This window comes from Anser anser (genome assembly GCF_964211835.1).
Source record: "Anser anser genome assembly, chromosome: 11".
Classification (NCBI taxonomy): domain Eukaryota; kingdom Metazoa; phylum Chordata; class Aves; order Anseriformes; family Anatidae; genus Anser; species Anser anser.
The window spans coordinates 19,888,651-19,915,277 of record NC_139732.1 but is presented as its reverse complement, the minus strand read 5'-3'; the positions used below and the strand labels follow the sequence as shown (position 1 = coordinate 19,915,277).

At 39.1% G+C, this 26,627-nt stretch overlaps 1 protein-coding gene and 1 long non-coding RNA gene across 8 annotated transcripts in view; both read right to left on the bottom strand.

Moving 5' to 3' along the window:
• The window catches only part of CDH13 (cadherin 13), a 493,014-nt gene that overhangs the window by 415,292 nt on the left and 51,095 nt on the right, over positions 1–26,627 (bottom strand). The gene's annotated exons all lie outside the window — the stretch shown is intronic.
• The window catches only part of LOC310905358, an 80,348-nt gene that overhangs the window by 5,134 nt on the left and 48,587 nt on the right, over positions 1–26,627 (bottom strand). The window contains exon 2 of the long non-coding RNA XR_014588970.1: positions 1–26,627. This exon is cut by the window's left edge and continues 5,134 nt beyond it; it is cut by the window's right edge and continues 14,182 nt beyond it. This is a non-coding gene — a long non-coding RNA (uncharacterized lncRNA).

Here is a 26,627-nt window from a genome sequence, read left to right as displayed (position 1 = left end):
AGATGCTTCACAACAGTGTTGTGTGCATGAAGGCTCTACATTCAGCCCCACCAAATTGCACGGTCAACATTACAGGCTGCATACTTTTCTATCCAATATAAACACACCAATGTTTCTTGGCACGTTATTTGTTTCACTAACACAGTTCATATTGTTTCCATGCTCACCAAAAATTGGTTAAAAAAAAGATAAGGAAGAAGGAATAATTAGTCTTCTTTCATAGCTTGCTCTAGTCAGCTTAGAGGATGGAGAATTCTCCTGCCAACCTACAAGGGTAAAATCCTAACCCTCATGAAAGCCTCATCTGCAATGAAGCCAGAATCCCATCCCACATATTTTTATTTAATCTCTGTGCCTTTTTACTTGGCAATTTACTTCTTGTCATTAGCTGCCTTCTATGGCCTAAATTTGGTTTCTCTCTGTTTTGGCTTTAATTTCTGTTTCCCTTATCCTACATCCCGGAGGCTGCCAGGATTATTGGACAGTTCAAAGGGGCACATGTGCATGAATTCCCTTCACAGCTATGACAAAGACAAGAGCATCCATTTTGCACTAAGTAGCGTTCAGTTGCCAGCTATAAAAATGCAGGTGGCCTGTGTGGTTTTAGTAAGGAGTTTTAGAGAGGAGTTCATACAAATACATACACAACTGCACGTGTAGGTCAAGTTTCCACTGGAAATGGCACTACAATTGACAGACTACAAGACTAATACACTTTATAACCTTTACCTCCACAACAACGTTAACTCATTGTAAAATTTGGTGCAGTACGACATTAAAAACTGAAGAGATAGAAATTATTAGTTAACTCATTAGTAGACACCCATCTCTAATTAAACAGAATCATAAATGTAGTGAGAAATCAGTATGTTGAAAAGGTCTCTCTCTCTCTCCAGTCAAAACATCAAGGGAAAAATTTGGTAGGTAGAAAATTTCTACTGAATAATTGATATACATCTTTCTGCCTGTGAAAAGCCTAGGGAAAAAACAATAAAGTCAATATCTTCAAGGTAGGTCAATATTAAAGCACTTTGATAGGAGAGCAGAAAACCATCTGAGACTAGCAAAGATTAAATTAGGACCAGAAATGAAGATGAATAAGACTTCAAAAAGCAGAAATAAAATAAAACCATCTAATTCAGTTAATGTGAATGACATTTGTTGTGGTCTGTTATGCATAGCTTAGATAAAATATTCCATAAAAATAATTCTAGAGTGATTTTCCCTCCCTTGGGCAATACTGCTGTACTAAAGGGGAGGTATGCTGGGACAGAAATAAACAACAAAATATTTGTGTAGTTTAGAAATGCGTGGTAAAGAAAAAAAACACACAACAAATGGTCCTGAAATGTTGAAACATTTTGTTACCATTTTTGAACAAAATGAACAGTTAAAGACTCCCAAATCAGAGTGCATCATTTTAATCTTTTTTTTTTTTTTTTAGCCAAGCTGTATGGTTTCATTCATGTTACTTCAACATTATGCTTCTTTACTGCTGCTGCATGGTCTAGAAGCTAGTAATTTTGCCTCTCTCATCCTGTGTATTAGGGTACCCATCTGAATGATAACTTGCTACATGCTTCTGCCATTCAATCATACAGGAGAATTAGGGACACCAACAAGGCACCTGAGCTGTAGCCTTCAGAGGCCACATTCCTCACACCAATGAAACACAGATTGCTATTAAACTGGCATAGAAAAAAAAGTTTGTTTGCTTTTAGTCTCTAAGATGTATCAACTGTAGATTACTTGATCTAAATTAATTCAATTTTTGATTTTCAAATGGAGGATGAAATAAAGGTAAAGTTATTTAGAAGATATCAGGAATAATTTTAGAATTTCATACAAAATATTCTGAGCCACCTGCACAGCTGGACTTCACTGGCTTACTGAACCACCACTTCTTTCTTATTTTTGGAATTATTTAAAGACATTTCAGTATGCTGTTATAGTGTCATTTAACAGCTTCATTAGTTCAGCATAGTGGTCTACAGGCACACCAAGCTGGCACAACCAACAGTACAAGACATTAGTGGGGCAACCCAACACAGGTTGATCAGCTCTGTTCAGGAGGAGGATGAAGTTTTAGCCCAGGATAAGAGCTGCAATGCAACTAAATTGTTTCTAGTGACTAACTCACGACTTTCAGAGTAACATAGACAAAGTCAAGCCCTGCCTAGTTGTGGAGACACTTTTTCATACACTAGCTGAGGTTATACTGCAGGAAAAAAAAATATCATCTGTCTCACGATCTCAAATAAATAAAGTGTTGGGAGAAGAAATGGCAGCAATAAAGATTGAAGAGAAGCATTTCCAAACTCAGAACTGCATTCTGAAGTAGTTCACGTGTTAACCAAGCTGCCTACATACAGTTTTTCTACGAAATTGAAAACCAGACTTGTCACCTTTGTATGGTTTCAATGTACTAAATCACACAATAGTTTTGTTACTAATAGAATTGTTACTAATGAAAACTACCATTTAATTCTTTTATTACTTTTATTACTTAAACTATACACTAAGAACTTATAAAGCTACAATAATATCTCCAGTTTACCTGACCTAGTTTCTACAAAGCTATATTGTAAGCTACACTTTCATTATGCTTAAGCGAATGCTCACCAAAGCAGATTCTGGCAAGCAGGAGTAAGGCACGAACTCCAAAGGTATTGCAGGGTGCCTTCCTTCTCTATTATCCTTTTTAGTTTGTATTCCCCATTATATTTAGGGTCCCCTGTTGTGCCATAAAGAACAGTGAGTCTACCTTGAGCATAAATTAATGTGAAGCTATTGCAGCAATTTCTTGCTTCCCCTATGAATTCTCTCAACAACACACCTGTTTCAGGCATGCACTAATTATTTTGCAGTTACCTGCTGGAAGGAGAAAGGAAGCCTGATAGCAATGAATTGAACTTGCCCTTTGTCCTCTTTCATTGTATCTACCTACAGCAGACAGCATGAAAATGCAACTCAATTAAAGACAGCCCTCTTGTCATAATACACGCAGAAGCTCTCCTCACAGCAGAAGCAGGAAAGTTTTGCCATGACACTCCTTGTTGCATTTGACAAGTTTATTCAAAAACAAATATGTCAGTGGGGAGGTCTGTCATTCTAATCCTGTTCTTTATGTGAGAGCTGCTAATGCAATTTCAGCTACCTGAATAGAAGGGCTCTTGCTTCCAGATGTTCTTTTGTGCCTTGCAGACAACAAGCGCTATAGGATTGACACCAAAAGGGATGAGCATTTCCCCCCACCACCACCACCAATAGCTTCCTCTTAGCACAGGGCTTACAGCTGCCTTGTTGATTTCTGTAATTCTGATAGGTATAGTATAAACCAGTATAATGCTATCCTTTTATAGGTCAGTCTGTCGCATAATAGCAACAGAAAGAGGGCAATTGTACTGAACAAGGCGGCAAACTGAAATTTCTCTTGAGCTATTGAAAGACTATTTAAAAGCTGAAAGAAAAATAACAGATTGATTCAACGAATCAAGACTTGGAGAAAATTGTAGACTATTTGTGCTTCAGGATGCAAACCTCAAATTGCAGTGTCAGAGATTAGCCATACTTGTACTGATTGGAGATAAAGCAAACCTGCAGGAAAACCTCTGCAGGGAACACCGGGGTACTGAGGAGGATAAGGAGTTGGAGCGGCCAAGCCAGTGCGAGTGTCACAGCCAGCTGAGGAAAGGAGCTGGAAAGAAGCTCAAGTAACTTTTGGCAGCAGCCTTAGAAGGTACATGGACATCTCTGTTGCCTGCTGGTGTGCAGTAAGGCTAAGTAAAAGAAAATAAACAAGAAAAACCCTAATAACAAATGAGGTAATAGCTTTTCCTGTTGCATTTGTTAACATTAGCTAACCAATAAGCTGGTTTTATTTCATTAATAATGTATTACTGTTTTCTAATCAGCATAACATGCTTTTATTTTTTTCTTTTTTCATCCAGCCTTTGCAAATATTAAAGAAATAAGCCTTGATATGACACTACTTAGAGATTTATTTTTTTTAAATCCCATTTGAAAATAGCAAACAGATGCAAATAAAGCCATGCACAAGAAAGAATAGTAAAAGAACACAAGTGTTAAGATTTTCACATAGGGATGCTTCCAATGAATTGAGATCTGCATTTGGCTTTACTTCTAGATATCAATTTAAATTATTCTGCATCTGTTTATTGTCTAAAAGAAACATGCTTTCTTCCCACTACTGATGATTTGTGATGTGTAAGTAGCTTTTATATAGACATGAGTTTTTGTTTGTTTTTGTTTTTAAAACACGAGCTTCTGCTAGGACATAAAGAGCTTTCCTTAAAACACATAGTGCAGCTATTAAGCTGCTCCACAGGACTGCTGAGCATTTGCAATTCTCTCTAAAGCCAATGGAGGCTGAAGGTGCTCAGTAATTTTCCACGGCTAAGAGACATTTTGGAGAAGGAACACTGGACCAGAACAAGTCTACCACCTATGCTGAGGACAGTGTGCTTTGCCCAGAGCAACTGTGAACAAAGATACTTGCTATATGGATTGTCGTGCCCAGTATGTGCAATACCCAGAATTTCACTCCACATACAACTACTCAGACATATAAGCAAATGCTACATAGCAACATCGATACGTTTTCTCATTGCCAAAAACCTTGGAGAAAATCATTTGTTCTACTCATCTTCACAGAATGGAAAATGTGTTATAAAGATCAAGATCAAAATCTGATCTAAGGAGAACAGGAGTCATTGGTATTTAAGACATGGTATCACCACAACTTATCCAATTCAACAGCAGCAATCATTTTCTTAAGTGCGGATATGCATTCATACTCCACGAACGGCTCACACTCAGCAAGATGGAAAGACATAGTTGTGTCTCAACTTACATAGAAAAAGATTATTTTTCTCTAGGCCATTGAAAAAATTGTCTTATTTTAAAGTACTGTAAGTGATCCCCTTTTCTCTGAAAGAAAAAGAAAGTAATTACTTCCAATTTGCTTGTTATCAAAGCATGATGATGCATCCTTTTCTTCTGTAAAAATTCATGTAATAGATGTACATAGCTGCTCAAATATGCCGCTTCTCATCCATATGCCATTTTCTCCTACCTTGTGGTTTTTGGGGGGAAAATGTCTATAGAACAAATGCAAAGCGAGCAAAAAATGCAAAGCCATGCAGCGAACAACAATAGAGATGTTCTTCCAGAGACTTGACTGGAAACTGCACCCTCCCTTGTTAAACATGCTAACTAATGTGAGCAAATTAACCACCTGGTTTATATTCAAATTCCTTTTCAAACATAATTCTCTTGCTATTCCTTTCCATGTTCATCTCCTGTTGAAATAAGAGAAAATCTGCACAACCTTGGAACGCAATTGTTATCAGATGGTAATCTGGTGCTCTATCTATATGAAGTGCATTGTTTTCCTAACTGCAGAAGGACAGAAGAATTGGCTTACAATTAAGGCACTATACTCTGTGAAAATTGGGTCAGGTTTCCAGCAGACTCCTTTGTGTTATCAAATGTCTTTTGGAGTGGCTGGCAGACTTGTGACTGACGTCTGTGGGGTTTGGCTTAGGTCCCTCGCAACTTCGAGGAAATGCAGATAGCAGCTGCCTCCTCTGCCTGCCTGACCCCCTTCTCCCTTGTTTACCAGGTAATCTGGGGGGTCGGATTATCAGAGTTATGTCTCTTGGCAGTATATAACATCGTGTTTCCCAAACCTCAGTCAAGCGAGGAGAATTCCTTGAGGCCATGCCTAGATTTTCTCCCCTTTTCTACAGCACAGAGCACACTGCTTCTATTATAATAAATCACTCTCTGAAAATGGCAACTGACAGAGTAAAAACACTTTGAATAGTAGCATATTTACACCAGATGTGAACATAGGTCACCAGAAAGATGTTCAAATTAAAACAGATGGAGAATCAATGAGGCAGAGAGCTATAGGAAAGCACTTCTGCATGGCAGAAGTAGCAAAGGCGGCTGTGCCTTGACTCTGGAAAGGGAGACACATTCTGAGGGAGGCAATATGGAGAAAAAGCTGCCAAGGTCCTCACAATTTCCCTCCTCCTACACTGACACAAGCTGCTTTTGTGCTGAAAACTCATAAAAATGGTTCCAAAACTTATGGAAATCAATGAGAATCTGTCCAGAAATTATAATGGATTTTGAATCGGACATGCAGTGAAATATTTCCTCATAATAAATTAAAAAAAAATCACATTTATAAGATCATGAAGTGAGAGTAATAAGTATCCTGATATGTCATACTGTTTGCCAGGGGATTACAGTACATAGGTAACATAGGTTGTTCAATTTTACACCAATTTGCAGTAAAACTGAGGGTTTTCATGCCGCCTTCTACACAGAACAGAACAGAAAGAATAAATGGATAGAAAATAAGAGGTTGTATTATTTTTGCATTGTCTGGCGTAATACCTTCAAATGAGTCATGGATGATATGCACATCTTTATGCTGAAGGGACTACTTCATAGTTATGGTATTTTTTTTTTATTTTTTTTATTATTATGCACATGAGTATCTATTTCCTGTAGATAACTTTTCTCTTGCTAACTTCTGTTTCATAGCGGTGAGTCAGAAAATAGAGCAAAGATGTTTATATCATCATGTACTTCCTCTGAGGCTTTGAGAACTTCATTGTATACATGACATTGGTTTGTATCCTTCCTTTTCCTCCCTGCTGTTCAGTTTTACCTACACACTCCCTAAATCAATAGCAGATGCTTTGAAATGCCTAATTCACCGTGGAACAAGTTTTAATACTGTTGGTACAATTTTACAGGAGATGGGAACAGTGCAAAGAATGAGAACTGGATGAACTAATTGATCTTTTCTTATCTAGGATATACAAACACACTGGCGTTGCTTATGCACACCAATGGTCCGGGCCTTCATAAGAGTCCCTTAAGCTCTCTTTTCTTCCAGTCCTGTTTCTTTATACTGCCTTAAGAAACAGGATTTGAGAGAACAACTCTGCCTATTTTCATGCACTCACAGCAGGACAGTGATTACACAAAAAGAAACCATAACATTTAAGGAATAAAGAAGTGATGCCAGAGACGTTTGGTACTATATGTGATGTAAAAACACTTACTGGGTTGACTTTTAAGTGACACTGCTTGGGAAGGGTCCCCCAGGTATAAGGGCAGACTGACAGAAGCAGAGAATAAGCACTTGCAAGAACAGTCTTTGAAAGAGGGTCCTGTACTCGACTGAAAAATGAAACACCAGCAGATCCACAGGCAATAATGTTCTTTTTAAAAGTGAAAAATAAGCTTTATGACTTTTTTCCATTCAGATGGCTTTTAAATTAAAATAAACAAACAACCACACACACGATAGACACCTTCTTTACTTAGGTTCTAAACATTTCCCCCACGCATCTCTTCTTGCTACTTCCTTTCAGGGTGTCTGTTATGAAAATGCCCTATATCAACATAATTTGATGATAACTTCCTCTGTATCTTCACTGCCTTAAAAATGTTCCCTGGATTGACACAGCAATCACATTGGGAAGATATCCATCTGCCTGGAAAACTTTCCTTTTCCACTGAGAGCTTACCTACCCATGCATCCACTACCAGGAATGGCAGTCTGCTGAGTTAAAAGGCTGCGATTTAATGTGTGTGCTTACTACCAGCAGATAGATCCATCCTTCTTACATTACAAGACTAGTTACCAACGTACTTTCGCCAGGCTGGTCCATGACTTCTCCCCCTACTGCCCACTTATTATACAGCAAGAGAGTTTCCTTTTCCTAGCTCACTTTCATAATCCCCATTTTGATAAAAAAAAAAAAAAAAACTCTACCTACCCAACAAACAAAAGCTGTCTGTCAAAGGGAAAGATTTCATTTCCACATATTGGGTACCACAGTGATCCCATCTTGCTACCTGTCTCTTTGGTAAAAGCAGCTAGGAAATGTGGATGAAAAAAGTTAGACTGGCAACTTCACGGCTGAGGCAGCTTCCCCAGCCTTTCAAAAGAGAATCCCATCTGACAGCGCTTCTTCTGTACTTGGGATTCATGCTCACAATAAGGAGACATAATAGCAAGGTGGGAACTGGGTAGCACTGAAGAGAAACTCCTTGAAGGGCTGTGATAAATGATAAAGACATAGCAGAAGAAGGTGAAATCAGAAGTGCTGTTGCCTTTGTGAACTCTGTGGCAAATCACTTGAGTACTATGCCTGAAAAGCCAAGTTTCAGATTGCATTTTTAATTTCCCTCCCCTCAAAATTGCTACGTGGTGAGCTTTTCAGTAGACTGAAATCCTGTGTGACATGTAAAGCTTTTGACTTCCAAGATGACTTTGGATCATTTTAATAATATAGCTATACTATCAGAGGGAATATTTCCAAAGAAGCAACTGTAAATCTTCTACATTTCCTAAGATTTCATAGGTATTAAAGTCAAAAGGAAACAAAGTGATCATCTAAGTCTAACCTGCTACATAATAAATGCCAAATATTTTTCCTCAGTAATCCGTCTCAAAAACCTGAACTATGCGCCAAGGATGAGAAGATGTTTTTTTCTCATTAAATCGCCTACTTAGGGACATAATTTCAACAAGGGATGTAAAAGTATTAGATCAATGTCTTCATTTGATGGAAATCCTAAACAGCCTAGGAAGTAGCTTAGCTTTTTAATTTATTTATTTTAACTGGAAAAAATTCAGAACACAGTTTTCTTGAAGTGTTTTTCCTTCCGTCAGAATATCATTTCTACTTCTCAGCCCCAGTTAATCTGATCCACTTTAATTAATTGAAATTGTTTCATTCAATCTCAAAAATCCCAACTCAGATGCTCTAAGCTTGACTGTAAAGTCAAGCTACAGGGTAACAGGACATGTCCTAACTGTAACACTTAAGAAACATAGCATTACCTCTACTAATTCAATAAATGGGGGGAGGTTCCTCAGCTTGTAAGCATCATGTCTGGCAAAACAAGCCTTGGTTGTAAGCCTCATGTACCTCTGAAATACCAGCTGCCACCTGCACCTGAATTACTTTTCACCTACACCACACAGTTCTCAGGCACACTTACTTCTGATTTTCAAAAGCAGCTATCCCATTCCTCTAAATAGGTTATGTACAAATTTGATTATAAAATCGTGTATACTTCACATCTTGGATGACAGTATTGCTAGTACATTTTATTTGTTTCTTTTCTACTTGTTTGTGAAAGACGCATGTTGATAAATCCTCCCACCATTTAAATACTTCTGTGTGACTGTAAAACTTATATCCCAAAGTTAACGAGGTGTTTATAACACTGTCTACACGTTGGTGGGTAAAAAAGCTATATGCCTATTAAAAACATACTGATCTGCAATGTTAGCATGCACAGGTATAGTTTAATCCTGTAGGTCTATATCTGACCCAGGAGAGAGATGTTCCACTAAATAAGCACAATTTGATTGCAACAGGAAAGCATTAAATGGAAGCAGAATTGGGCCAAGAGAATGAGCACTTCTAGTCCCCTCATCACTCTTAAGGTGGGAGCGCGAACAATGGCACTCGAAAATTTAATACAAGGCAACAATAGAAAGAAGTGGCACCCATCACCCAGCCTTCCTTGCCGTACACAGGGAATTGTATAATCAAAGGAAAAGCAGAACAACGCACATGCAATCACACACGTCTTACAAAGGCAGGAGAACTACTCCAGCCCTCCTGCCACTGCAGTTCTGGAAACTGCAGGCTCACCTCCTTTCTGCAAGAGTTTACCCAAACTCCTAATAGAAATACAGAGAACAAAAGCAATGCATGAGTATCTCCTCTGACACCATTTCATTAATTTGATACAAACTATGACACCTGGGTGCCACATCTTAAATCGGCATGATTTCCTTCAAAACTTAATTGTCATGCAGCATATAACGCACCTTACTCTGATGCTCCTGGCAGGAGACAACAATATTAGCTATGAAATCTGTAGGTTTCTGCCAAATTCACAAGTACTGGCAGTGAAACCTATGGAAAGGGCAGACTGGGCTGTGAAAATGAGGAGTAATTTAATGCAAATGTTCTATAGCACTCCCCAGGCTCCAGGATTAGGGATGTCAAAAAATTTAAGTGCTCCTTCTGGTTATTACTATGGAGAACTGATTATTGCTCACTGTATATAAGGTTTTCTAAAATGATTGTATTTTTCTTAAGTCTTTCATTATTTTGTTCACTAAAGTATATTTTGCTGTGTGCTCAATAATTCCCACACACACAAAGTGAACGTTAATTGTTAAGTTCTGATTTTAACCATGATTTTCCTTTCACTTAACTTATTTTTACTCCCTAGTGTAGCAGATAATGGCACATGTTTAAAAAAATAAAAAGATGGGGGGGGGGGGAAGTACATTTACTAATGTAAGTAAGCATAACTTATGTTGGGAGCTAGACTATTTCAAACATACCATCTAATTTTCTCAGAGAAATGTTAAAAAAACATCTGGAGATTGCTTTTGAAGATGAAAGTACCCATGTGCACAAGGTGATTGAAAGTTACATAAATATATTTGCCCAGAATTCCAAATGCTGTAAAGAAAGTTCATACAGGTCACTGTGATTCATTGAGATGGATACACCTTACAGTCACATTTACGTAACAGGAATAATCCTGATTAATTACTGAAAATTTCTGGATTAACAGCTGTGCTGTCATGCACAGCTGAATAGTTCATTAGAGAATTTAATCTAAGTGCAATCTGTCTAAAGAAGAATAAAATATATTGAAGAACTGTAATGAGATAAGCATAGTCAGCATTCTTCTCTTACAAGAAATGAAGCAGACTTTTAGTTATCGCCCCCTTCAAGAGGGGGGTTGAAAGTAGAGGAGAGTTCGTTTCTTGAATCAATATAGAAAAAAAACTGCTAATGAAAAATTTGTCATTCTTTGATTTATAAATATTTACTTATTAGGAAAAAAAATGCTTAAGTGGCAGCCTCCAAGAGCTAATTCTCCACAGAAATAATCTGCTGTCTTGAAAAAACAATGAATTTCATGGAAATACAGCCTGAACTTCCTTAGAAAGGCCTTTGGTTTGGTAGATTTTCAATATGCAAGCTGTGTTCAATGGTTGGTAGAAACTGTGTTCCTGCAATAGAGATTGGTCTACTGAGAAAGTGATTCAACTTTACAGATAAACTATAGTGGTACAACTCTGATGAGATCCAGAAATGGAATGGTGTGGATACTTCTGTAAAGTATCACCATTTACTAGTACTTAATCTTTATTCGTGCTGAACCTCAGTATTTGACCTGTCAAGCATCCGTTTGATATTCAATTATCTGTTAGGTAGGTTTGTTTGTTTTTAAGCCACAGCTAAGAATGGTGTTCACTCATTGTTAGTCTTCTGATCCCGAGAGAGAGACATTTCTTTAGTATAACAATTCAGACCTATCATAGAACTGCACATCAGGTAAACATGAACTACACTCCAAAAAAAAAAAAATTGATGCCTGATCTCTTTCATTGACTGTGAAAATAGCCAAGAGAACTAGGTCAGGCACAGACATATCTTGTTTTAGACTTCACATACATATGAGATTTATAAAATGGAGTACCCAGAGAAGGATCACTTATGAAAATCTGGTTACCTTTCTGTCTACGTACATGCATATGCTTAATGGGATCCAACTGCTCCTGTAATTGATAAAAAGCCACCGTCTTTTATCACAGGGAAAACTAATTCCTCCATTCCCATTACTGCCAGAAAACTATCTTCTACCGCTTTTTTAAAAAAGGTATGCATTTTTCCCTTCCTTATTTACTGAAAACAGTCATAATGAAACTCAACTGTTTTCTTAAGTGCTTTATTTCTAACAACAACATAATCAAGATAGAGTCACTGCTGGAAAGCTGATTGAATGAAAGCGTTCATTAATCACTGGGTGCATAAGTACATGGGAGATGCTAGTCTATATTTTGGTTGAAAAAGGGGTGATTTACAGTTGCGCACATTCCTCAGAATTGATCCAAGTTCTGTAAGAGATGCATAGCAAATTGGTCCATAATCAAGTGTTCTCTAACGAGATTATTATTTATTTATTTTTAATCAATCCATGGGCAATGGAAGGTTTTCTTAGTACTGAAAGTCTAAAACAGAATGTGAAATTAAATTTACCACATAAAGACAGTATCAGTTACTGGAATTCAGAGTACAATTAGTCAGGTACTTATTGTGAACGATTTTCCCAACCCTTCTCAACTGATGTTGGAAATGCCTATTGTGGACATCAGCTATGTTACTCTACTTTACAAACCCATGTGATTCCAGACCTGTGCACTAAATATCACCTTCAGACTTGCTCAAGTTCCCTGGAATTTCATAGTTCCTAATATTTCCAGAAATAGAAGTTCAGAGCTCTAAGTTGGATGATTGTGTTTATCCTCTGGCTCTGTGCTTTTCTGTAGTGCAACACACTTGAATAGTGTGGCCAAAAATCTTCAGCCCAAAAGGGACCAGTAGAGGAACTGCCTACTTATTTATTCCAAATAAAGCAACAAACGTCCAGCATCTTGGCCATATTATTACTGTGGTGTTTTATTATAAGTACAAGAGTGCAGCTCATTTCAACCCCAAAGAAAAAATTATTACTGCAAGAGGCTGCCTGCCCCCCTCCCCCTCACACTGCTTTTAATCAAACCGAAAACACCCCCCTTGTTTCTGGATATCCTAGAATTTACTAAAGTGGTGGTTATTAAGCAACTGTAAACAACACGAAAGAGATTCAGATGTGCAGCATTTTTTTTTTTTTTAGCTGAAAGCTTTCCCTCACACCAGACCTCCAGGAAGCAATCCTGTCGCAACAAGCACACGTGCTGCTCAAAGCCGGTGAGGTCCCTGGGGCTGCCTGCATTCTGCAGCACTCTCAGCACCGCGCCAGCAGCTCGCATCTATGCCCCAGAAGCTTTCAAAATAAGGAATGAAGAAAGGCAGGGTAAATGTTTCCTTGCCTCTCCACGCAGTGCTTCATTTCACCTGACAAGAAAGAAGGTTCATTCCATGCAGGTGTGGGATATACGGTGATTTTTCATTTGCACAAATGAATCCTGGTGAATTACATAGATCTACGTCTCCAGAATTTCCTGAGATCACATGAAACCACCAGCTGAACAGATACGGGAAGGGGGCAGAAATCTTGAATGCTCAAAGTGTGTGTTTCTTGCATATAGTGCCCTGCTGGCAAAGCCAAGGTTTACCCAAGCAGCAGAGAACTGCAGTGGTTCCCCAAATACCACACCTCAGGATAACACTGATGGGTGCCAGGCTTGAGTGACACAAGAGCCAACACATCTAACATAGTGTGGGCTCCCAGCTCTGCAGAAAGTCCATCAGGAAAGGCTCTGTGGAAGTCATTGATTTTTATTTTTTTTTCCACTCAGACTGCTACTGAATCTGGCTTGATCTCTCTTTTCTGTCATAAATCAGCCAGAGTTTCTTATATTTGGATGCTCATCTGTTGCCAATCATCAGGTCATTAAAAGGGGAAAGATGAGAAAGGGTAACATGAAATTTTGATGAACATCTGGCAGTAAAAGGTGCTAAGCTGCAGTGTAGAAGATGCAACTGAATGAAGTACAAACTGAACTAAATAGAAGCCAGCCTTTTTTTTTTTTCTGTGACACCAGCTGTAGAGCAAAGAAACACCAAAAGGTAAAAATCAGCCCTTTATACCCAGAACATCTACATTTCATTCTACTGGATTTGCAAACAAGCCTTATTCTGACTCACAACCCAAAAGTATAGAAAAACTTTTTTTTTGCTTAGTAATAAAGAAGTTCAGAAGGTTGTTTTACATTTCAATTTTGCTTCATCAACTTTCCAGCCCTTGGGGGACTCAACCTGAATTGCATGCGTATGGAAAATGAGTTAGCCAGCCTGCAGAGTCCCCACTGCATACAAACACATATTCTTTCATCCATTTTGGACTGCTGTCTGGATAAGCCCATTCAAAAGAATATTCAGGTAAAACAAGCAAACATCAAGAAAAACCTACAAAATTATCAGTATGTTCTAAGAGACTTTTTCCACCAGATATAAACATAATACATATACGAGTGCATTTGATGCATATATGAGTTTTCTTTTTAGTAAATATACAAAAAAGAACAAAGATTTGGACAATTATTATTATTTTTTTTTAATCTGGACCACATAAAGCAGTAAGATTGCTTTGCATCTTTTGCACTAGTTCAAGCAGTTAGAAAGCAGCCAGATCCTTACAGACACTGATCAGAAGAGAATATCTGATTTCTGAACCAAACCAAGCAGTCAAAACACATGGTCTTTGCTCAGCTGCCAAAACCATAACATCCAGATTTGTGTCCAAATAGAACCCATCATAATGTAACCATTAATCAGTCTGATTTAGAATAATGTTTGCACCAACTGATTACTGCTGTACATTAACATTTATCCTTTAAAATGTGAAAACATATCCCCTAGCATTCGAGACAATGCAACTAATTCTGCCAGTACGCTAGGGTTGGGCAAAAATGCCAGTGACTCATCTCGAAAGTATGGAGTCCTGCCTAAAATAAGTAAGTGCATACTTTTTGTATATTCAAGGGCTAAAAGACACCATTATACTCACAAAACACTGATGATAGGCATCTGTACCCAGTTACACTCTGACTTGCGATTTTAAACATAATTTTTCCTGATCCACATGCTGCAAGCATGCACCGAATTTTGCTGCTGACTGGTAGATCAAGTTTCCATATGCTGAAGTTTGAGATGAAAGAGAAACAACTTCATGCCACGCAATAGCAGGAACTATGGAAATAACTGCCACGCATGTAAAACAATTGGAATTGCACCTGGTGAATGTTATTTGAAATAGGAATTGATCAGACTTGGTAAAAGGTTGATTCCAGCAATGCAAGACTGGCTGTCGTTTATTCCTTCACAGCATGTCCCAGCGAATGTTCAGGTTCAGACCTCAGCAGGAGGTGTCTTTTGGGGGATGTCCCATCCCACATGGGTAAAGAGACCCCTGGCAAATCAGAGTGAACATCTGACCTGAGAGGAGAGAAGAAAGCAGCAGAGCAGATGGGGAGAACTGGAGTGTTTTTACTGTGAGGGTGCCTACTCCAGCCACAGGCAGAGCCAGGGCGCCACAGGCAGCAGCTCAGGGCAGCCAGCGCAGCACCAGCACTAACACGATGGCAGGCAACACGCCCCGAGCCCCCTAAGCTGCCATGTGCATGTCTCTCGCCGGTGGCACACCCGTAGGCAGTAGAACGAGTTTGAGAAGAGGCAACCAGAGTGCGATGGGATGGTGAAGAGGCAGAAGGCAAAACAGAAGTCCAAAGGACTGCACTAAATTTGATCATGGGGTGACAGGACAATATCTATGTCCAGCTGCCCATTCTTCCTGTCACAAACACCATCAGCAAAGGAAGAGATGAAAGCAAATACTTGGTGAAGGAAAAGCATTAGAGGAAGTGGAATTAATTCCAGGTATGGGTAGAAGAGGCTCTGCCCATCTGTGCTTTCTACTTCTCCAGAGTATGGGGACAGGGGACATTTTTCATGCATTACTCATTGCTAAACAGTTCTCCAGACAGCTGTTTCAGTTCTGTAACTGGACGTAATTCCACCTAATAGGAAATTGAGCATTTCATTGTTGGCATCAGTGAAGGCCTGGGCCAAGCTACTTTCCTATGAACAAGCCATTTTGTCTACCTGAACATACAGCCTGGCACATCAGAGACGATAGAGCAGTGAAGTCAGAAGACACCATAGCGAAGTGCCTACACAACACTGCTCAGCAGCCACAGCCTCCCTATTTGTCTCTAGAATTAGATGCACTTTTCTCCAGACTTGCCTAAGTGTCTTGTCAAGACACTTGATTTGTGTCTTGGCACTCAGAAACAATAAATGAAAATCTTTCCCCCACTGAATTTAAGTAATGCTGAAGTTGCAAGGGGAGACAACGAAGCCAACATTCAACATTAATAGTAGAATCCATTCCTCATTACGGCAGGCTGGTTTCACAGGAAAAGAGAATATTGTCATCAAAACATTCTCATTACTTTAAGTGCTCCATCTTCCACAGAAATCCAGATTTACTTCTGCTTTTGCCTAAATTATTCAGTTATTTATACTTTTGCATTCAATCTAACTCCAATATAAAATAAAGATGTGAAAGGGTCTCCTCCACAGGGACCTTTAGCTTTAACTTTTGAGGATCAGAAGAAAACTTTAGTTTTCAGGATTTTTTATTTTTATTTTTCAGTTAGAAAAAATACATTGAGAATCATGCTATTGTTCCCTCCAGAGAAATTCTAAGATGGTCTTTCAGTATACGAGCAGTGGACCTCAGCTCCAAAATACCTATATCCATACCACAACAACAAAATCAGTGGAAAACCTTATCATCACAGCCTGCACAAGGACCCCATGAGAAAATTTCCAGTACAGTTGGCTACGAGCAATTAGCTTCAAAAATCCTCTAAGGAGGCATTCTCGTTGCTTAGCATCACATTTAGCATGATGGGGTCTTAGGGAAAGATTAAGACAGAACCACAATGTAATTAAATAATTATTTTAAAAGCTCAAGAGCCTTCATACCTCTTACTTCAGGAAAAGGCCATTGTCTTCCTAAACAAAGCCACAGTACAAATAGGGAATCAAAGTTACCCAAGTAACTGAACGTGTGCATACTCTCTTCTGGTCACACTTGACCAGCAGGTCAGATGCCTGGGATGTGCAGGACAAAATCTGGCCATTTCTCCTACTTACCTGCCTAGTCCATAAAAAATAAAAAAAATTAAAAATGCAACTGATATGGGGTTTTCTCCTTCCCATTTTAAAGACTTCCTTTGAAAACTAGTATTCTCTTGTTGCTAGAAAAAATAAAATGAAAGCCTTTCCTTTGACTCTCAATTAACACTAAACAGATTACTCTACAGCTGTATTGATTTGATGAGTGAAGGCACAGATTTAACGGTAAGGAAATCAGATTTTCAAAGAAAAAGTGAACTCCTAGCCAGCTGGGGAAGGACAGTGTAATGTGTGTAGATGTGCATGGTCTCAGAGATGAAAAAGCACATGTTAGAAGTTGCACTGCAAAAGTGATTAAAGTAATCAAAGCAATACAGACATACTTAACACGAGAGGATCCTGATATTTTGTTTGGAATATACAAGTCGCATTTCAATAATTATCAGTAGTAAAAATTAGATTCAGCTACATAAAGTCTAATTACATTCTTAATCAAAACATGAGAAATAAAAAAGGTTACTGGAATACCTTTGAAGTACATCAGGAATAAAATAGCATAAGCCCTTTGGTATCATGCTGGTTAATTAAACACCAAAATAAATTAATACTTGTAGTTAGTTTAAAAAAAAAAGCCTTCAATCAAGGCCATACGAACACCAAGCAAAAACACAGCCTGTACTCCTGAAGGGTTAAAGTTCTGCCCCCAGTCAACTACGGTGTGGGTGCAAAGGTGAAATTAGATGCAGAATTTGTTCCTGCAGCGTAGCCATTTGCCCAATTACCAGCTCCACAGAAATGCTTCTGTGCCTCCAGTAGACATTAGTGCTCCTTTGTTTTAAGGAAAACAAACATCCAAGGAGAGCTGCTCCTTGCCCTGAGGAGTTTAAAGTCCAGAGGCAAAAAAGAGACAGGGGGCAGAAGAGTGACAGGATTACAGACAGCTGTACCCCACCGCATATCTGCAAGTCTATCAAAGTTCAGAAAGCTGAAGTAAACAAAGAACTGCTATTTAAATAAGCCCATAATAAAACCAGGATGCAGCTCTATCACACCTGCAACTTCTTCATGGATCTGTATCAGCCATTAACTGTCAGTGCTCAAACACCTGTGACAGCTCAGGCATTGCTTAAGTTATTTTCAGAGCTGTTACAGTCTAAGGAGCATTTACATCACATCACTTAACTCAATGGCAGAGGTAAAAAGAAACCATCTGTCTGTTTCTTTTTGCATGACCTCATTTGCATGCCATTAATACAATTAATATTATATTGGAATTTATACTAAAGTATTTCTCATCGCTCTAGCTAGCAACACTCCAGGAACACTCCAATCTGTAGCCTGCAAGATGATTTCAGGCATAAGTGAATCTGAGGTCACTTCAGAAGCCAACTAAATCAAGAAATAACCGTGTTTGTTGTGAAGTGACAGGTCACTCGAATCCTAACAAGATTATATCAACAGCCAGTTACATTTTTGTCTGAATACAAGAATCAAATCATTCAAGGGAGCATTATAACACTAATGAAAAAAGATGGTATTGAGAACGAAACGGATTCTGTTTAATCATGTTTCTACTTTTGGCAACACCACACATTAAGAGGCAATTAAAGTAGCTATAATGTTGCTGGATTTTTATTTATTTTATTTTTGCTGTAACACACTTTGCTTCAGAAACAAATCCAATAAGCCATCTGAAATTATCTTTGAAATTGTGTTCGTAACAGTTACTTTAAACTACAGAGAAGTAATAGTTTCACTAACATCATTTATTTTTTTGACATCCCGAGGGAACCTTTATTTTCTGCATTCGCACCAGGAGATTGAAGTCCACCTCTGATTAATTCTGAGTGCCAGGTTCTCACCCGTGTTTGTTAAACGTGCTGCTTCACACACTAGGAAGCAAATCGCCTTTCCCCATGAGACCCGTGTTGATTCAGCAGCAGACATTAGGCCAATCTATTGCCTGGGTGACATCTACCTCCGACATATACCAGGACCGCACTGTGATATATCGCACAGTTCTGGTCTCCTCCGTGTCCTCACCAGGTCTCTAGGAGCATGCAATGGCTCCTATCCAACTCACGTGTCCGAATTTTCCTGGGGAGAAATCATGGAGCAGGATGGAGCCAGACAACGCCCTGTTGCGCCGCCACTGACTTGGGAAGAGGGAAAGCCCTGCTCCAGAGCAGAGACTCAGCCGATGCCACAGTCAGTGATTCCACGAGCAGCTTTTAAATCAACTGCAAACTTTCTCTACTACTATTAGTTATCTGTAGGCGTTTACTCTTTTCTTAGAGACCAAACAGTCCTTTCATATTCCTTACAACTATATACTTGCTTTGGGGATGATTTCAGGATTTTGATGATCATCCATCATCATTTTTTAACATCAAAATATTAAGGACATGGGTAAATGGAAAACAGCTAACGTTGCCATCATAACAACTTGCTCAGGGCCACATACCCAAGCAACTCACAAATATCAGCCACTGCACTGAACTGAAGACACAGCAGAACATGGGCAAGTTCGTGGCAAGATAAGAACCATTCACATGTAATGCAGAAAGGTGACAAAACTGTGCACGTGAAGCGGCGTTAGTATTACCCAATGGCAAATGCACTGCCAGAGATGGGGTAATTTTGCAAGCCATTGTGCTATAAATGGACATTTTAAAATGACTACTGAGAGAATTGCTCAGCTCAAGGAAATTGCCAGAAGTTCTAGTTTAAGAAATAAAGTCGTATTACTTTTAGGATCGTGTTTAAATTGCTCTAAACTGAATAACCTACTAAGGGAGGAGAGAAAAAAAAAGAAAAAACAATGACAGTATGCTGGTCTCAGAGGAACCTGCTGTCACTTGAAACACCACCTGTGCTACAGTGATAAACCATTAAGAGAAGAACATCCCTTCTTGCTGTTTAACCTGACAAATTAATTGAGAAGGTCTATAGTGTACAATATTGGTGTGCCCAAGCTGAACTCTCTGTTTTATCAGCAACACTACATCCCTCTCTTTTACAGGAACTATTTTCCATTGCAGAAGGAGTAGAGCCAGGTAAACTATTTTACTAGGATCCAGACCATTGCCTGCACTACCGTTGTTCTGATGGGCCTGAAAGAGATTAACTGGGTGGATGAAAAAGGCACCAGCAGGTTCTGAAACCTTCAGAGACAGCAGCTCCCCGAGGGGCTTAGAAATCAGAGTGCAGCATCACTGCAGGACAGTGGCAAATAAGAGCTGCACAGTCCCAGCCCCAAACTGCTCTGAGCTGGAGAGGTTTTTTCCATTGCAAAGCATGGTCTGGAGTCTATTAAAACCTTTCATAATCACATTTACCACTGAAATACACTTCTAGCCTTCACAGTTAGCCCAACTACATAAAAACGGCATGCATTAAGGGATCATATTTTAGGCGAAACAAGGTTAAATTTGGTGCCAAAAGAAAGATACAGAGCAATTTCCTTTTTATTAACAGAAGATAACAATTTAGAGGCAATCAATTCTAACTCTACTGAGCCCTCAAAATCTTGTCTTGAATAACTGGCTGGAATTGGAGCTGTTGCTCTGCACAACAGGCAGATGGGTTCAATTCAACATTCTGATGAATAAATTAAATGCTTCAGACACCAGACTGTCCAATTTCATCCCCCGCCCCCCCCCCCCCACCCCACACACAGTTTGAACTTCAGGGCAGAGATCATCAAGCTGAATGCTTGGGAAGAAGGATGACGTTTGCTGCTAGAGTGTTAGAGGAAGAAAAATTTGAAAGAAGGGAGAGTAGGTGGCCAGCATCTCTATATTTACTTACATAGCTCAAGGGCAAGATATCCCACCTTCCCATCCCTCAGTCTCCGAAATACAGAATTTTTTTGTTCGTATTTTTAAACACAAAGTTACCATTCAAGACAGTCAGGACTATTTGGATTATAAATGCTTTGAAGTAGCAAATCTGTGTTAGACTGTGTCCAGGCACAGAAGGAGAATTAAAACTGACATCTGAGGTGGAGCTGAAGGAGAATTTCTCTATTATAACAGTAACTGCAAGAAGAAAATTTTTAGTTGGCTTGATTTCCTTTTCTTAAATTGTTAGGGTGACCTATATATAAACGTGTCCTGCAAAGTGGGTACTGTATCCTTGAGGGATATCTTGCCTCTGTCCCAGATCTTTGAGATTACATTTAGCACTCCAGAATAGCTCATGAAGGCACGCACTGCCGACTACAAACTGTAAGACATTCTCTCTCTTCATTAGCAATGTGATCCTCTTCAGACAGTCAGAGGGGAGAATGCTCTTGTACATAGCAATGATCATTTCAGCTAATTAATTTTAGCTGAGATGCTCAAGCTGACAGTTTCTAAAGTTGTGCATCTGTGACTTGGGATGTACTTCCCCAGCAGAGATTCATTTATTCTGAGAATACTTGCCCCAAAGGGTACATCAGCTTCCCCCTCCCACCCCCTTGCTAGCGCTGATAACAGTCTCAGGGCTCCAAGGTATCTGGTCCCCTACCCCTAGACCCATGGTTCAGTTGTCATCTCATGCTTTATCCCTTGAGGTGCAGCTGCTCCCGTTCCTTCCCAAACCTATCAACAGCTTGCCTGCAGCCATTGTGCTTCAGCAAGGATGTTCCTTCAGCACAAGATCAACCTGCTTAGATGGGATAAGTTACTACTTAATTATTTTACTCATGTTTTACTTATCTGTGCAAAACAGTTCAGTCAGGGAAAATGGAAGTGCTATGCTGACCTTTGAAATGGTAGTCAAAATTATTACGACCTCTGTCTCTGAAATGAAATAAATTAAAACATGAAAGTGTTTGTTTGTTGGTTGGTTCATTTTGTTTCTTTTTTAAGTAGCGTGGTTGTAGTTTTGTAATAAAAGCCCTGTTCCAGAGCCTTGTTCAACTTCAGTTATCACCTCAAACAGTGCGACTATTCAGATACTTCAAGGTAGCAATTAGTTCAACAAGGCACACAAGACACTAACACTTAGCAAGGACTTTCCCAGGGTAATAACAGAAGGTAAAGAGAATGACATGCGCAACTACTCATAATCAGGAAGGAACAGGCTAACGATTAATTCAGAAAATACCTATTTGATACATCTTCCACCTTCACCACCAATATTTAAATAAAATAGGTTACTGCACGTGAAGACAGCAGAAAAGATGCATTGCACTACAAAAGGGAAGTTCCAATCTCTAACCATATCTCAGCCTGTTGCAAAACCCACAAATCAAACCAGTAGCTGACAGTTTTAAATGACATCCTCACTACCAAATAACTTCCTGGACACAACTAAAGATCCACAACTTCAGGTTTATTACAGCATTATCCAGAAATCATCCTATGATGCAAAATAAAAAGGCAGTTTTTACTTGGCTGAGGTGCATTTGTATGCCTTATTTGTGCATGGAATAACCGTGATTGCATTTGTGATTTGGGTAATTGTGCATGCACAACTGGCCAGCTGCATGCAGAATTGCCCGATTTGCACATGTTGCCTTAATTACCATTTGAATTATGACATTTCACAGTTATGTGCATGCAAATATGAGCAGAAAAAAAGACTCATTTGGTAAACAAAGCACTTTGCTCTGGTTTTCAGTCCTTAATCAGTCAGAGTACTTGAGGCCAGTTCTGCTGACTCTTGAAACACTAGATGTATCCTGCATTTGGTACAGGGTACTTCTGCCGAAGAAGCTTCTCCCAAATCTAGATAGGCATGGTTAAGAAACACTGGAAAACAAAGCTATGTAGCATGGCTAGAACTTCAAAGCAAGTCACTTCCCACAGCCTCACTCTGTAGACCTCTAGGCACCCAGGAGTATCACAGAAGTGAAGTTACTCTGCTTTGCTGAAACAATCTGTGTTGGAGAATATCCACTCTGCTGAAGACTAAAGCAGCAGAGAGAAGCCTGCAACTCAAGAGAAAGGGAATGGGAAATAATAGAATTCAAAGATTTCCTGCACAGATGAACAGAAATGGCCAGAAGGGATTGAAACAGGAAAAAAAATAAAAATAAATAAATACATAAAATCAGGTATATGACTCACTCTTTACAATGGCAGGAAAGCCATTTCATTGGCTAAACAGTTCATCAGTCAATAAATTTCTATGGTTACTAACTACTCAATTATCAATTATGATTAAAAGAAAAGGAAAGGGAAGGAAAGGGAAGAATAAATGAACTGTTATTGATTAGCATTCCAACATAGACTAAACATATTCCAGCAACTATTTTCGATTATTGCCAGGCGACCTTAAAGCAATAATCAGGGACCAGATTAAAAGGCTGGGTTAGGAGTTCCACCCAGTAACTGCAGGCAATAAATAGAAGGCATGTTATTTACTGCTGAGATAGCCATGATTAAGAGATTTATATACATGAAAACTGGTTGTACAAACACAGCTTTCTGCACATTACACAAGGGAATTAGTCATCAAGCTACGGGGTGGAGGGATTGGGGGGAACAAGCCCTATCTATTACCTAACTGCAGTTTTTAGGTAGTATCTGCTTATCACAGTAATCTTCAGTTTTCTACCCTTAAGTACTATAGAATATTTCTATATTCCATTAATATACCCAACATGAATTGTGCACAAACCCAAGAAGTCACTTTTTCAGTAGGTGGAAGAATTTATATATAGCGATACAGTGGTTTATTTGATGGGGCTGGTTTAAAAAACACTGTCTGTCAGGCATCTCAACAGCTTTGTAAACCTGCCTTACACTGTCATTTTCCACGGTCCATCTTGCATTCATCTATACTTTGTGATGAGGCTGACAAGGTCTATTTATCAAATATAAAAATATAACTGGACAGAAGCACCAAGAGATTAGGCCGTCCTCTTTTCAATCGAGTTACACTTCTTCATGCTACAGTCATTTTCCCTGCTAAAAAAAAATAAGTAAGCCTTCCTACTCACAATTTATTGTAAGACAAAAATAAAGAAAACCTGTTGGCATTAGAAGATGCTCAGCCTCAGGCGCACGGAGTGCAGAAAATAATTCCCCACCCTGTCATAACAGAAAGATCACAGCAGCAGAGCCACGTCCATCCCCGCGTGCTGCACGTCTGCTCTGTATCACATTCACGCAGCCCTGGGAACAAAGGGCTCTGTTTTTGTCACATAAGTAAATAAAATCCAATTAGTTATTTTAAATGCAACCTGTTGCATCATGAAATGCTAACTTTCACCATACCAGAGCTGTGAATACTGAACTTCCTACGTGTCCTAGGCTATGTGGTTTTCTCCATGTAGACACTCTCATTCCCAGTTTCTTAGGAAACAAGAGTCACATCCTGAAGTTAGTTCTAGCCAGAATATCTGTCTCAGTAACACATTAACAATGTCTTAAATGATGAGCATCCTTTATTTTTTATTCAGATCTTTATTTTTCTGCACAGGCCAAATCACTGCAGAATCTGGAAGTCTTCTCAGTTTAGGAATTTACTGTCATGACACTTCAGTGCAGCTGGGAAGTAAATTTGACACTTATTTTTATTTTTTAGCTCCTCTTTTAAACAAAGGAAAAACAGGACGCAGATCTTCATGGTCTGCTCAGACTGACAGAAGTCCACCTCAGATGTGATACTTTTCTGTCACTAGCAACAGTCCAAATAAATTCATGCCACCAACCCAATAACCCCAGTGTACACCAGTCTCTAAACCAGTTCTTCAGTCTGAAGTCAGTGGTGCAAAGGCTGCCTGCACTGGTCCTTCACCTCTCACCTGCTTACATCTCTCCTAAGACATTCACATTACATTAAAGCTGCTTACTACCAGAATTATAACAGCAAACCTGCGCTCCCTTCCACATGCCCTGTGAGGTGTGCAAAGCAGATAATAGATGCTAGTTGATAAGCCAGTGAGGTCAGCTATAGCAAGGCTTTAATTGCTAATTCACACCTGGTCAAGCAAACTGTCAACACATTAAGGAAAGAAAGATGAAATTTCAATTTCCACAATACTGTTGGACATAAACTACTCTTTCCACTTCTTTTCTGTACTCTGTAGGCAATTAAGTCAGATTCAAGCAAGTATAAAGATGTTACACAGTATATGAATTTTGAAGTAATCACTTTATAGACCCATATAGCCTAATTCTCATGTGAGACATAATTCTATCTTTATTCCTTATGTGTTACACACAGGTAGCTGAACAAAATTTCAGGCTCTGGCAGTCATCTGCCAAAAAAAAAAAAAAGAAAAGGGATGCTCAAAGACACAGTACTCCATTTTAAACAAAAATAATGATCTTCTTACCCCTTACTCAAAACACCCTACAGGAAAAAGAACGTTTAGCTATGATACCAACTAAGATACCACACACTTGAAATTATCTCATCCAAACTGTGGGTTGTTGTTTCCCTCCACCCCCCATATTTCTTGTAGTTCTCTGGCTTTGTTTAGACTTGTTTTAATTGCAAGTTTTTTCCTATTGAGTCACAGTATGTTGATACATTTCATTAGTGTTACTAATAACCGTCTGAATAAATAACCCTCTTTACTGCTTGGTAAACCTAAGGCACAGCAGGGATACAGCAAGTTTCTATCCATGAGGGGGCTGGGCTATAGTTGTATTCTCCAGCTTTTGGGATAAAAAGCCTTAAGTCAGCTGCAGTTCCAAGAAGCTTAGTGAACACCTTGCAACATAGGCAAAACACAAAACAAAAAAGCAAACAACAAAAAAAAAAAACATGGATTTTACACATTTTCCACCACCTTCCAACTTTCAAGAATGAAAAACCTGCATCTGCATATGGTTTTCCACTGGAGTTTTGTATTTAAATCACAGACTTTGGTAGGTTTCAGTTTTCCGCTTTCTTTTGGGGGATTGGAGACTACAGAAATATTTTGCACCCAACAGAAACACTGCAGCCTGCATTCCCCTCAGCAGAAATACTGCTGACAAGTTAAGGTGAAATAATTCCTCCTTACATTTTTCTCTGAATCACAGCATATCGTTTTGCAGCATGTCCCACTCTTTTTCAAAATACTGTTTGTTAACAAACGTACAAGAATCACCACAATCTATTTCAACTCCCCGCTACCACCCGTCTTCCACAGAAGTCTATTTCTGCGCTTCATAAACGTCAGTTACTCAGACATCCCTTATTAATATATAGTGTAGAAGCAGTCATGATCACAGGCTCTCTAGTGTTATGCCCTCAAGCAACTCTGCCAGTACCTATTTGGCAATTTTGTGTAGACAAAGCAGCATCCTAACTTAACAAAAGGCAGAAACTGATCATCAGCACCACCCCAGAAGCCCCACAAAACATTTATCCATTTACTTTGTACTCTCTATAAGCTTATTAAAAATAAAAACATAAGGGAATACTGAGAAAATAATGAAAGTAATTCATTGCTAGCATAGTTCTAGCATAGTTTTCATAGCCTCTTGCTCCCTTTCTTCCAGGTGTTTGAATGAACTCTTCTAAAAGCCAGCTGTATCAAGGGCATGTTTCTTATGCAGCTCTGGGAATGATGCTGTCCCTCAGAAGGCCTCTCAGCCACTACAACAGAAGCACAAACGGATCCAAGGAACAGAGCAGAGCTCAGTCACCACAAGTAGGAGCACTACATTGATGGGGACCAACTGAGAACTTGGCTCAGGATTGTTTCTTTTTAAATACACAGTCTTGGTTCGAGGTTTAGAGTCTCCCTTCTAGATATCCATGCAGAAAAGGAGTAAGAAAGAGAGGTGCACACAGATCTTTGATTACAATAAGCAGAACAATCTTGCCGAGAACACCACTGCCACACTGGGGCCTCTTAGTTAATGGTGAGTCATCCAATACACAGAACTTTCCACATTTTTACATCCAAACACACCTATAAATAAGAGATGGAAGACAGCAAATTGCCAATTA